The sequence below is a fragment of the Thamnophis sirtalis genome, unplaced genomic scaffold (assembly GCF_051295495.1).
Source record: "Thamnophis sirtalis isolate CommonGarterSnake01/CBP01778 unplaced genomic scaffold, rThaSir2_p1.2 scaffold_3, whole genome shotgun sequence".
Taxonomy (NCBI): Eukaryota; Metazoa; Chordata; class Lepidosauria; order Squamata; family Natricidae; genus Thamnophis; species Thamnophis sirtalis.
This window is the reverse complement of record NW_028261383.1, coordinates 167,904,590-167,914,722: the sequence shown is the minus strand read 5'-3', so window position 1 is coordinate 167,914,722 and position 10,133 is coordinate 167,904,590.

Sequence of the window (10,133 nt, the reverse complement as noted above, 5' to 3'; positions counted from 1 at the left end):
GCTCTACATGGCCCCAGGACGCTGGCGACAGAATATATTCTCGTACTGTGGGAGGCTTGTACTCTTTCTGCGCTACCATTCTCACAAACTGTCTTAAGGAGCGATGGATGGAGGGGAGGTTGCCAATTTGGGGCCAGCTGGCCCATCTCATACTGTGTGTATGTAATGTAAGATGATAGCTTGGGAAAAAGACGATCAGAGAATTCATCCTGATGGAAGGGGCCTCAGCTCATTCATGTTTTTCTAAATGTTTTATTTTAGATTTTTTGAAATCCCACATTCATTATTTTTAAAAGTAATTCAAGGTGACAAACATACCTAATACTCCTTCTTCTATTTTTTCCACAACAAGAATCCTTTGAGGTGGGTTGGGCTTGGAGTGAGTGACTGGCCCAAAGTCCCTCAGTTGGCTTTCATGCCTAAAGCGGGAGATTAGAACTCAGCGTCTCCAGTCTTCTAGCCTGGCGTCTTAGCTGCTAGATCAAACTTGCTCTATGCATTACCTGCCAAAGCATTTTAGACAAATGTTTACATTCCTTTAATTTATCCTCACCTCAAGACCTCAGTTGCCTAGAATCCTCTTCGTGTATCTATTTGGGCCCAGAACTGCACTTTGCAATGAACAAGACTTACCGTCAGAGGTGGTATTCGGCAGGTTCTGACCAGTTCTGGAGAACCGGAGAACGGAGTACTTCGGAGAACCAGGAAATACCACCTCTGACTGGCCCCGCCCCCATCTATTCTCTGCCTCCTGAATCCCAGCTGATCTGGAGGGAATGGAGATTTTGCAGTAAACTTCCCCTGGAGTGGGGAGGGAATGGAGATTTTAGCAATAGCAATTAGACTTATATACTGCTTCATAGGGCTTTCAGCCCTCTCTATGCGGTTTACAGAGTCAGCATATCACCCCCAACAATCCGGATCCTCATTTTACCCACCTCGGAAGGATGGAAGGCTGAGTCAACCCTGAGCCGGTGAGATTTGAACTGCCGAACTGCCGAACTAGCAGTCAGCTAAAGTAGCCTGCAGTACTGCACTCTAACCACTGCGCCACCTTTACAGTATCCTTCCCCTGCCATGCCCACCAAGCCACGCCCACAGAACTGGTAGTAAAAAAAATTGAATCCCACCACTGCTTACTGTACAGGTCGTCCCTGACTTACAGCGGTTCATTTAGCGACCATTCAAAGTTACAACTGCATTGAAAAAAGTGACATGATCATTTTTCACATATGATAGTTGCAGGATTCCCATAGTCAAGTGATCAAAATTTGGACACTTGGCAATTATACAAATACAAATACAATAGCAGAGTACCTTGGAGGTCTTCTAGTCCAACCCCCTGCCTAGGCAGGAAACCCTATACCGTTTCAGACAAATGGCTATCCAACATCTTCTTAAAGACTTCCAGTGTTGGGGCATTCACAACTTCTGGAGGGAAGCTGTTCCACTGATTAATTGTTCCAACTGTCAGGAAATTTCTCCTCAGTTCTAAGTTCTCCTCAATTCTCAATTGACTCATTTTTATGACGGTTGCAGTGGAGTCATGTGATCCCCTTTTGCAACTACTTGTAAGCAAACTCAATGGGGAAGCCAGATTCACTTAACAATCGCGTTACTAACTTAACTGCAGTGATTCACTTAACAACTGTGGCGAGAGAAGTCATAAAATGGGGCAAAACTCACTTAACTGCCTCGCTTAGCAACAGAAATGTTGGTCTCAATTCTGGCCGTAAGTCAAGGACTCCCTGTATCCTATAGAAATCCTGCAGATCTGACTTTTTGTGCTTGTGGCCACTTGGAAAGATAATTTAAAGAGAGGAATCAAAGTTCTGTTCCCCATGATTTCAAACCCTAGAAATGTGATTTTTTTCTCCCCCCCTTGCCCCGTGGGACTAGTGCATGAGTTGTACCATTTAGAATCTCAACTGTCTGTATAAGGATGTGACTCAGAATAATTTGAGGGGAAAAATAGAACGCAAGCGAATAATCAGACTGCCAATTGAGAAAGTTGAGACAAGCTGCCAAATGTGCATTTATGTGAAGGCTTATAGATGGAAATAACTCGGGAGGAGAATAAAGGGCTCTTTGCAAGACCACAGAATTGGGACATAGCTTTCTTTGCTCCGCGTTACAGAGAGAGCTGCCAGATGTGGCTTGTTTTAATGGCTGCTGTCCCATGTTATTGCAGCACATCATAACCTCGTAGGCTAAAATGGGAGCCTCTTCCAAAATGTTACAATTCCAAGAAGGCTATGGGACAGCTTTGATTACTTTTAAGAAAGAAAGAAAGAAAGAAAAAAACAAGCACCAGAATGCTGTTGCAGATCACAAGTTTCTGGAGCAAAAACAATAAAATAGGGACTCTATGCTGGATCAATTTAGTTTTTTTTAAAAGGCTCATTGTTTATATCTGTAAATGTTACTCATTGATTGGTTTCAAATTTTTAATACAGATATTCTACTTTTTAGGATTGCTGGCTTCTATAAATAGCTTACAGGTCACGTAAATGGTATTTATTTTAATTACACGGTTCTGTATAGAAGTCTTTCTTCAGGAAATTAGCAGTAACAGCTCTGGGGAGAGGGAAGGAATCATTCAACTGACTAGCTTATGTCTTACTCATCCCTTGTTTTATTCTTTTAGTGCAAGCTTAAAATGGATGTGCTATCCCTTAAAACTACCACCAAGGTTCTACCCTCTCCTTCCACGTATTTTTCCTGTGGGCCAGTTGGTAGGAACCCATTATCTAAGTCTACATGGGGCAGCCCTTGAAGAGTGTTTGGAGACTGCAGCTGATCCAGAATGCAGCCGCGCGAGCGATTGTGGGTGCACCCCGGTACACCCACGTTACATCTATCCTCCGCGAGCTGCACTGGCTACCTATTGGTCTCTGGATACGCTTCAGGGTGCTAGTTATTACTTATAAAGCCCTACATGGTATTGGACCTGGGTACTTGAGAGATCGCCTCCTGCCAGTTACCTCCCAAAGACCTATCAGATCCCACAGACTAGGCCTCCTCCGTATTCCATCTGCCGGCCTATGTCGGCTGGCGACTACTCGGAGGAGGGCCTTCTCTGTGGCTGCTCCGGCCCTTTGGAACGAGCTCCCTGTGGAGATTCGGACCCTCTCCACCCTTCGGGCCTTCCGGACGGCCGTGAAGACCTGGCTGTCCCAGCAAGCCTGGGGTTGAGTTCCCCCCCCCTACTCGAATTTGCTGTGTCTGTTGTGCTTTTAAATTGTTCGTATTGTCTGATTGTTTTGTCTTACTTTTGTAATTTCCCCTCCCTTGGCTTTTGTTCAGCCGCCCTGAGTCCCTTCAGGGAATAGGGCGGCCTACAAATTGAATAAACTCCAACTCCAAACTCCAAGTCATACAGCCTGTATTGGCTCATCTCATCGTGTAGCCCAATGTTCAGGAAGCTCTGGCTTTTTAGGGCCTTGTGAAAGGACAGAAGCTCTTAGGAGTTGTGGCAAATGCCATACATCAAATCCAAATGGGGACATCTGTGAATGCAGTCCCCCCCCCCTCCATGCACAATTGGGTTTCTGTAAGGCAAATTATGGGAGTTTTATTACTGTACAGACCAGTGATGGGTTTCCATTTTTTTACTACCGGTTTGCTTGCTCGTGCAACGCTTCTGCGCATGTGCAGAAGCATCTGGGCAGGTGGGCGGAGCCTCCCGCCACCACCACTACCCCCACCGCCACCACTACTGGTTCGCAGGAACCAGGCCGAACCGGGAGCAACCCCCCTCTGGTATAGACTAACAAGACATCCAATACCAACTAGGTACTGAATGAGTGATCTATCATTAGATGATTAGATTGGTTGGAATACTGGCTCAAGATTAAATATCAAGGCTACCTTTCCTGATGGTAGCCCACCATATCTCCCCCTGACCATCACTACAGAGATGTTACCGCAGACAAGTATATCAGTCCTTCCCGATTCTTTTCTCCTTGACTTGAAACAAAAGGCTTCAGTTCATTTTCCAATATTTTACTCAACTCTCCAGCAAACACCATGAACTTGGCAGAATTTCCAAGCATAATTACTCCAGAGTAGAAATCCTGGAGGACACATAGATTCAGGAGATGAAGTTCAATTGAGGGAAGGTTTGGTTAACAAATTAAATTGCAAACCTAGGCTGAAGCTAGATGATCAGTGGACATTTCAATCTAATCTATCTTGCCAATTAGTTGTTAATAATAAAAACAAGAGTGGATGCATTCAGGGTGTTTTATGCTTTTCGAAGAAGCGGACATAAGGGTGGGAAGTATCTTGATTGTTTTGGCTAGTAATTTCCTGCAGAAGACTTGCCCAGTGAACAAGGAAGACTGTAGTAAAGAATTGGGTTATGCGCTCTACATGGGGCTACCCTTGAAAAGCGTTCGGAGACTACAGTTAGTCCAGAATGCAGCCGCGCGAGCGATATTGGGTGTACCGAGGTACACCCATGTTACACCTGTCCTCCGCGAGCTGCACTGGCTACCAATTGGTCTCCAGATGCAATTCAAGGTGTTGGTCATTACCTTTAAAGCCCTACACGGCTTAGGACCAGCGTACCTGCGAGACTGCCTACTGCCACATACCTCCCAACGTCCGATAAGATCCCACAGGGTGGGCCTCCTTCGGATGCCGTCAGTCAGTCAGTGCCGGCTGGTGGGCTCCCAGAGAAGAGCCTTCTCTGTGGCTGCTCCGACCCTTTGGAATCAGCTACCCCCACAGGTCCGGACTTTGCCCACTCTCATGGCCTTCAGGAAGGCTGTTAAAAGCTGGCTGTTCTGGCAGGCCTGGGGCTGTTGACCTTATTGAAAGGTCCAGCCCCGACTAGAACGAATGTGTGTTGTGAATTTTAAATTATTTTTTATTTTCCTTTTTTTTCCCCTTTTCTTTTTTATTTCGCTTTGTAAGCCGCCCAGAGTCCTGCGGGATTGGGCGGTCTATAAATTAAATAAATAAACAAACAAATCCGGAACTGCTTAGAAGTCCCCTCTGAAAACCAAATTCAGTTTCCTATCTCCCCCTCGATATGCGCCATGCTCTGGCAAGCTGACATTAGAGGCCATCAGAAGCTCAGGTCATCTGCTATTCTGATAGGCTATTCTGCAATTTATACAACCCCTGTTCTTGGCTTGGGAACAAATAATCCAAAGCAGGATGTGAGGGATTCATCATAGAAATGAGTGCTGAAGTGGAAGAGGCCACGAGACTGACAATTGGAAAAAAAAGCTTCTGACATGACCTCAGCCCCTTCTACCAAGAATTGGAGGGTTATTGGGAGACGATTCAGAGGCAATTTAACCCTTTTCTATTTGGATTTATACGGTTTTTCTATCCTACTGAGAAGAAACCAGCACTGGAAGCTGGAAGCAGCCTTTTTGTGTGTGTGTGTGTGTGTGTGTGTTTTATGCCTGTGTGTTCAGTGGCAGCCAAATCTTCTTCTGTGATTATGTGTGTGTTGAGTGAATGAAACCCAATTTGCTTGGGTAGCACAGCACTGAAAGGCAGAGAGGAGTTAGAAGCTGGACAGTTACACAAGTAATTGAGCATAATTAATATGATCTGTGTATCTTTATTAAAAGGAAAGATAGTAAGTGCAAGAGTCATCATCTGGAAACATCATATTTCTTAATGGATTTTGGCCACAATGGGGATTTCTAAAGCAGGATTTAATTGTGCAATCCCTCTGCCTCATTCACATATTTTTTAAATAGCAATAGCAATAGCAGTTAGACTTATATGCCGCTTCATAGGGCTTTCAGTGGTTTACAGAGTCAGCATATCCGCCCCCCCCCCCCCCACAGTCTGGGTCCTCATTTCACCCACCTCGGAAGGCTGAGTCAACCTTGAGCCAGAGAGATTTGAACCGCTGAACTGCAGATAGCAGTCAGCTGAAGTGGCCTGCAGTACTGCACCCTAACCACTGCGCCACCTCGGTATTAGTATTTTCCAGGGAAGAAAAGATGGAAGGAGGAAAGATAATAGCAACACAATGACCATATGGCACAACTGTGAAGTCTTGATTAGCTTATTTGTGATTTGTAGAATAAACCACCATTGGCTAAGGCTGACCATGTCCAAATCACTTTCACTATGTTCGTAACACACTAAGCCACACAATAGCCAAACGGTGTATTTTGTCTCTGTGTTGGCTATAGGAATCAACATGATTTGCAAGTATTCTGTAGAAGAGATTGCGTGAAGCAGGCCTGGGATATAATCATACGTCTGTTCTTTGGAGGGTGTGGTGAAGCAGAAAGAGAAGTGCGCTATTAGCATTTATATGTCAGCTTTTGAGTGGTTCGTGATGTCTAAATTTTGAGAAGTGTTTGTAGGTGGCTTAGCAAGTGTGACTAAGTGAGTGAGTGACAAGAGAACTTCTTAGTAACTAGTGCCATTAAAGATCTTTAATAAATATTAATACAATGGTAAGAGAGTAAGTTGGTGCAATGCTAATATTTCCTCTCCTAAAAATGAAACATTTATCCATGCAACAGTTGACTGACTTTGCGCAGTGCACCAAGCCATAATAGCGATCTTTGCCCAACATGTGTTTCTTTGGTGAATTTAACCACAGTATGGCATCTTCACTTAAACCAGTTGCCTCGGTTTGTGTAAGACGCTGTAGCATAAGCCCAATCCTTTTGGCTATATCCACAAAACATAAAAAGTTAAAATGTAATTTAAAACATAGTCAATGAAACCTGTTCAATTTATGTCCTAGCATTTTATATGAACCCAACTAATTGTGGTTCATGCCATAAACTATCATTAAACAACAAAACTTAAGACAATGTGTGAATCCAATAATGTCTCAAAACAACGTGATGTGAGTTGTCTCTATAAATGTTGATTAAAAATAAACAAATTCACTGTTTTAACAATGTAGACCTTAAAGATGTGTAAAACTGGGCAATCTCAGAAGACAATGATGTGAATAAATGGGGAAATGGGAGATGCAACTAGCCAAAATGCCTGGTTTTAGATCTGTCTCTCCTCTTTTTTTGTGTGTGCCATCAAAGGATTGAATCTGTGAAAAGACACAGGATCAAAAAAGATTTTAAATGTGTTTAGAGAGAACAGGAAATACTCTGGATTCCTTTCCCTGGCTGAAAGTTAATTCAGCAGCTCAGATCTAGAGAAGAGCTCTTACAGAGAAAATATATATATATATAGCTCTATTAAATGTGGTTTCTGAAGATCCACCTTGGCCACTGTAAACCAGCAAGCCAAAGTACATCTTCTGTCCCCTTTTCTGAGAGATCGGATGACTTAAAATTGGAGAGGGAGATGCTGGAATTGGGTCTCTTGGAAGGGAGACAAATGGATTTGGGAAAAGAGGAATCTAGAAAAGCCACAGGAACAGCGAGGATGGTCAGAGATACATTTGCTGGCTTGAGAATCCCTGGACCGAGATGTGTCCTTGTTATGTGAGCATCTAAGCATCAAACGGCAGAGAAATTTAAATGACTGGTATCATGTCTGGAATTAGAAACAGAAAAAGACATGGGTTTTTACACCAAAGTATATTTTTGATTTGAACTTCCACAAACCTCCATTACAGTTATCCACAACACCACACCATTGCGAATTATGGAAGAGCTTTTGTATGCAGCACCATCTTGCCTCCCGTATCAAATGATGATGAGTGCCACATCTGGATTGCAAAACTCAGGAGGACCACTAGATGACAAGCTAAGGCTTGGTTCTCTGTAACTCTTTGGAGCAATTGTCTGCATTTTGTTACACAAACACACAAAGCTCTATAAACAGGCAATTCTCCACTTAACGACAGTTCGTTTAGCAACCATCCAGAGTTGCAACGGCACTGAAAAAAAGCGAGTTATGACTTTGTCACACTTATGACCATTGCAGCATCCTAATGGTGACATGATTAAAAATTTAGACACTGAGCAACTGACTCAGATTTATGACGGTTTCGGTTTCGTGTGACCCCTTTTTGTCACCTTTTGAAAGCAAAGTCAATGGGGAAGGCAGATTCCCTTGGCAACCGTGCCACTAACTCAACAACAGCAGTGATTCACTTAACAACTGTGGCAAGAAAGGTTGTGAAATGGGGCAAAATTCATGTAACAAATGTCTCACTTAGCAAGATAAATTTTGGGGCTCAATTGTGCCCAAAAGTCGAGGATTCCCTGTATGTTATGTGAATCCCACAAGTGGTCAGTACTGTCAATTTGCTTTGCAGAAACTGGAATTTGAACCAGATGCTACAGCTTACAAAACCTACATGGCTATAGGTCAATTTTTATCTCTGGTCAATTTGTCAGATAGGATAGAGATAAGTTAGTGTGTGATTGTTGATTCTTTAGAGTACAGTGTATCATAGAAGCACTCAAGAGATTTGATTCACACTAAGAGCAATGCCGTGCTTAACTATGGGTTATTCAAAACGAGATTTCATCAGTTCTATACAACAAAATATGCCATAAGCTATAGCACTTAGACATATACCACTTCACAGTGCTTTACAGCCCTCTCTAAGTGGTTTACAGAATCAGCATATTGCTCCCAATAATTTGACTCCCCATTTTACCAACCTTGGAAGGATGGAAGGCTGAGTCAACCTTGAGCCTAGTGAGATTTGCTCCCAAATTGCAGTCAGCAGAAGTAGCTGCAGAACTGCACTCTAACCACTGCGCCACCAGGGCTCATAAACTTAAAAGTTTGCCACAAACTATATTTTTAACACTATTGTATTTAGGGTCTCACGTGCGCAAGAATCAAAACAGGTAAATTATAATTTAGCGCAGTGTGTGAACCTAGATATTACTGTAAATCTAGATGTGCAAAATGGGACTCCTAAACTGCAAAGCTACTAAATAGCAATACCACAAATAGAAACACAAAATTCTAGTTCACAGCTTGCAACTAACCGCTGGGTAATATTTGCAATCTAGACCTGTTGTCCTAACATAAAAGTGCATTTATACAAAACGCTTAAGTATTTTAGTATGTTAATGGGTTTCCAGTTTCTGCAAACCAGTTTTTATAACCTGAGTTTGTTTTTAGTAAGCCAAACTTCCAAGAGTGGCCATTGTAGATTCATACAACACTGTAAGCCAATAACTTTAGTTAAGGGATACATAATGGAATATAAGACAGTAGCATGAATATGCTTATTAAACAAACTAGAAAACAAATGGAAAAATTTAGCCTTACTCACAATTTGTGATTTTATGGATTCACGAGACATTAGGGAAAAGAAGGGAAACAATACAGCTCTTGGCCAGAATAAACATTATCTATTCCTTAGCATGTAGTGATAACTGATTAAGGTTTATTTAATTAAGTATGATTAGATGAGGCATACCTTGACTTGTTGTGCAATCCATATCAGTAAACTATAAGCTGTGCCATCCTTTCTGAAGTGCTTTTGAGCCAGTATTTGCCAGGGACAGTGTAAAGAACATAATAGTGTTGCAGGATCAGACCAAGGCCCATTCTAGTCCACCATTTTGTTTCCCATAGGTTTCTGGGGCACTTACAATGTAGAAGACACTTGGTTCCCCTACAATTGATATTGGAAGCATACTTCTGAGACCCCGCCTCTCGGAGGAGTCTTCATCCTAGCAGCTCGATTGACTACCTTTCTCTGAATTTATCCAGGTGGGTTGCTCCCGGTTCGGCCCGTATCAGCCGAACCAGTAGCAGCGGTGGGAGGCTGCACCCACTCGCCTGGACACTTCTGCGCATGTGCAGAAGCATCACGCAAGCACACTCGAACCAGTAGTAAAAAAAATTGGCAACCCACCTCTGATCCAAACCCTTTAAACCCAACCTTGTTAGTGGCTAGCACCATCACATTGTGTGGCATTGAATGCCATAGTTATGGTAATTACCTAAAGGTGATAGCAGGATGGATCAGAGCGGAGCAAGTGAGCAAATGGTTCAGTGTGCAGAACTCAACAGAATTCCCCAGAGGCTGGGTTTGTGCAACATGCAAGCACAGAATATAGTTGATGAGTATATGGTTTAATGTGTTCTTATAGTCCAGTGTTTCTCAACCTTGGCAACTTGAAGATGTCCGGACTTCAACTCCCAGAATTCCCCAGCCAGCATTCGCTGGCTGGGGAATTCTGGGAGTTGAAGTCCGGACATCT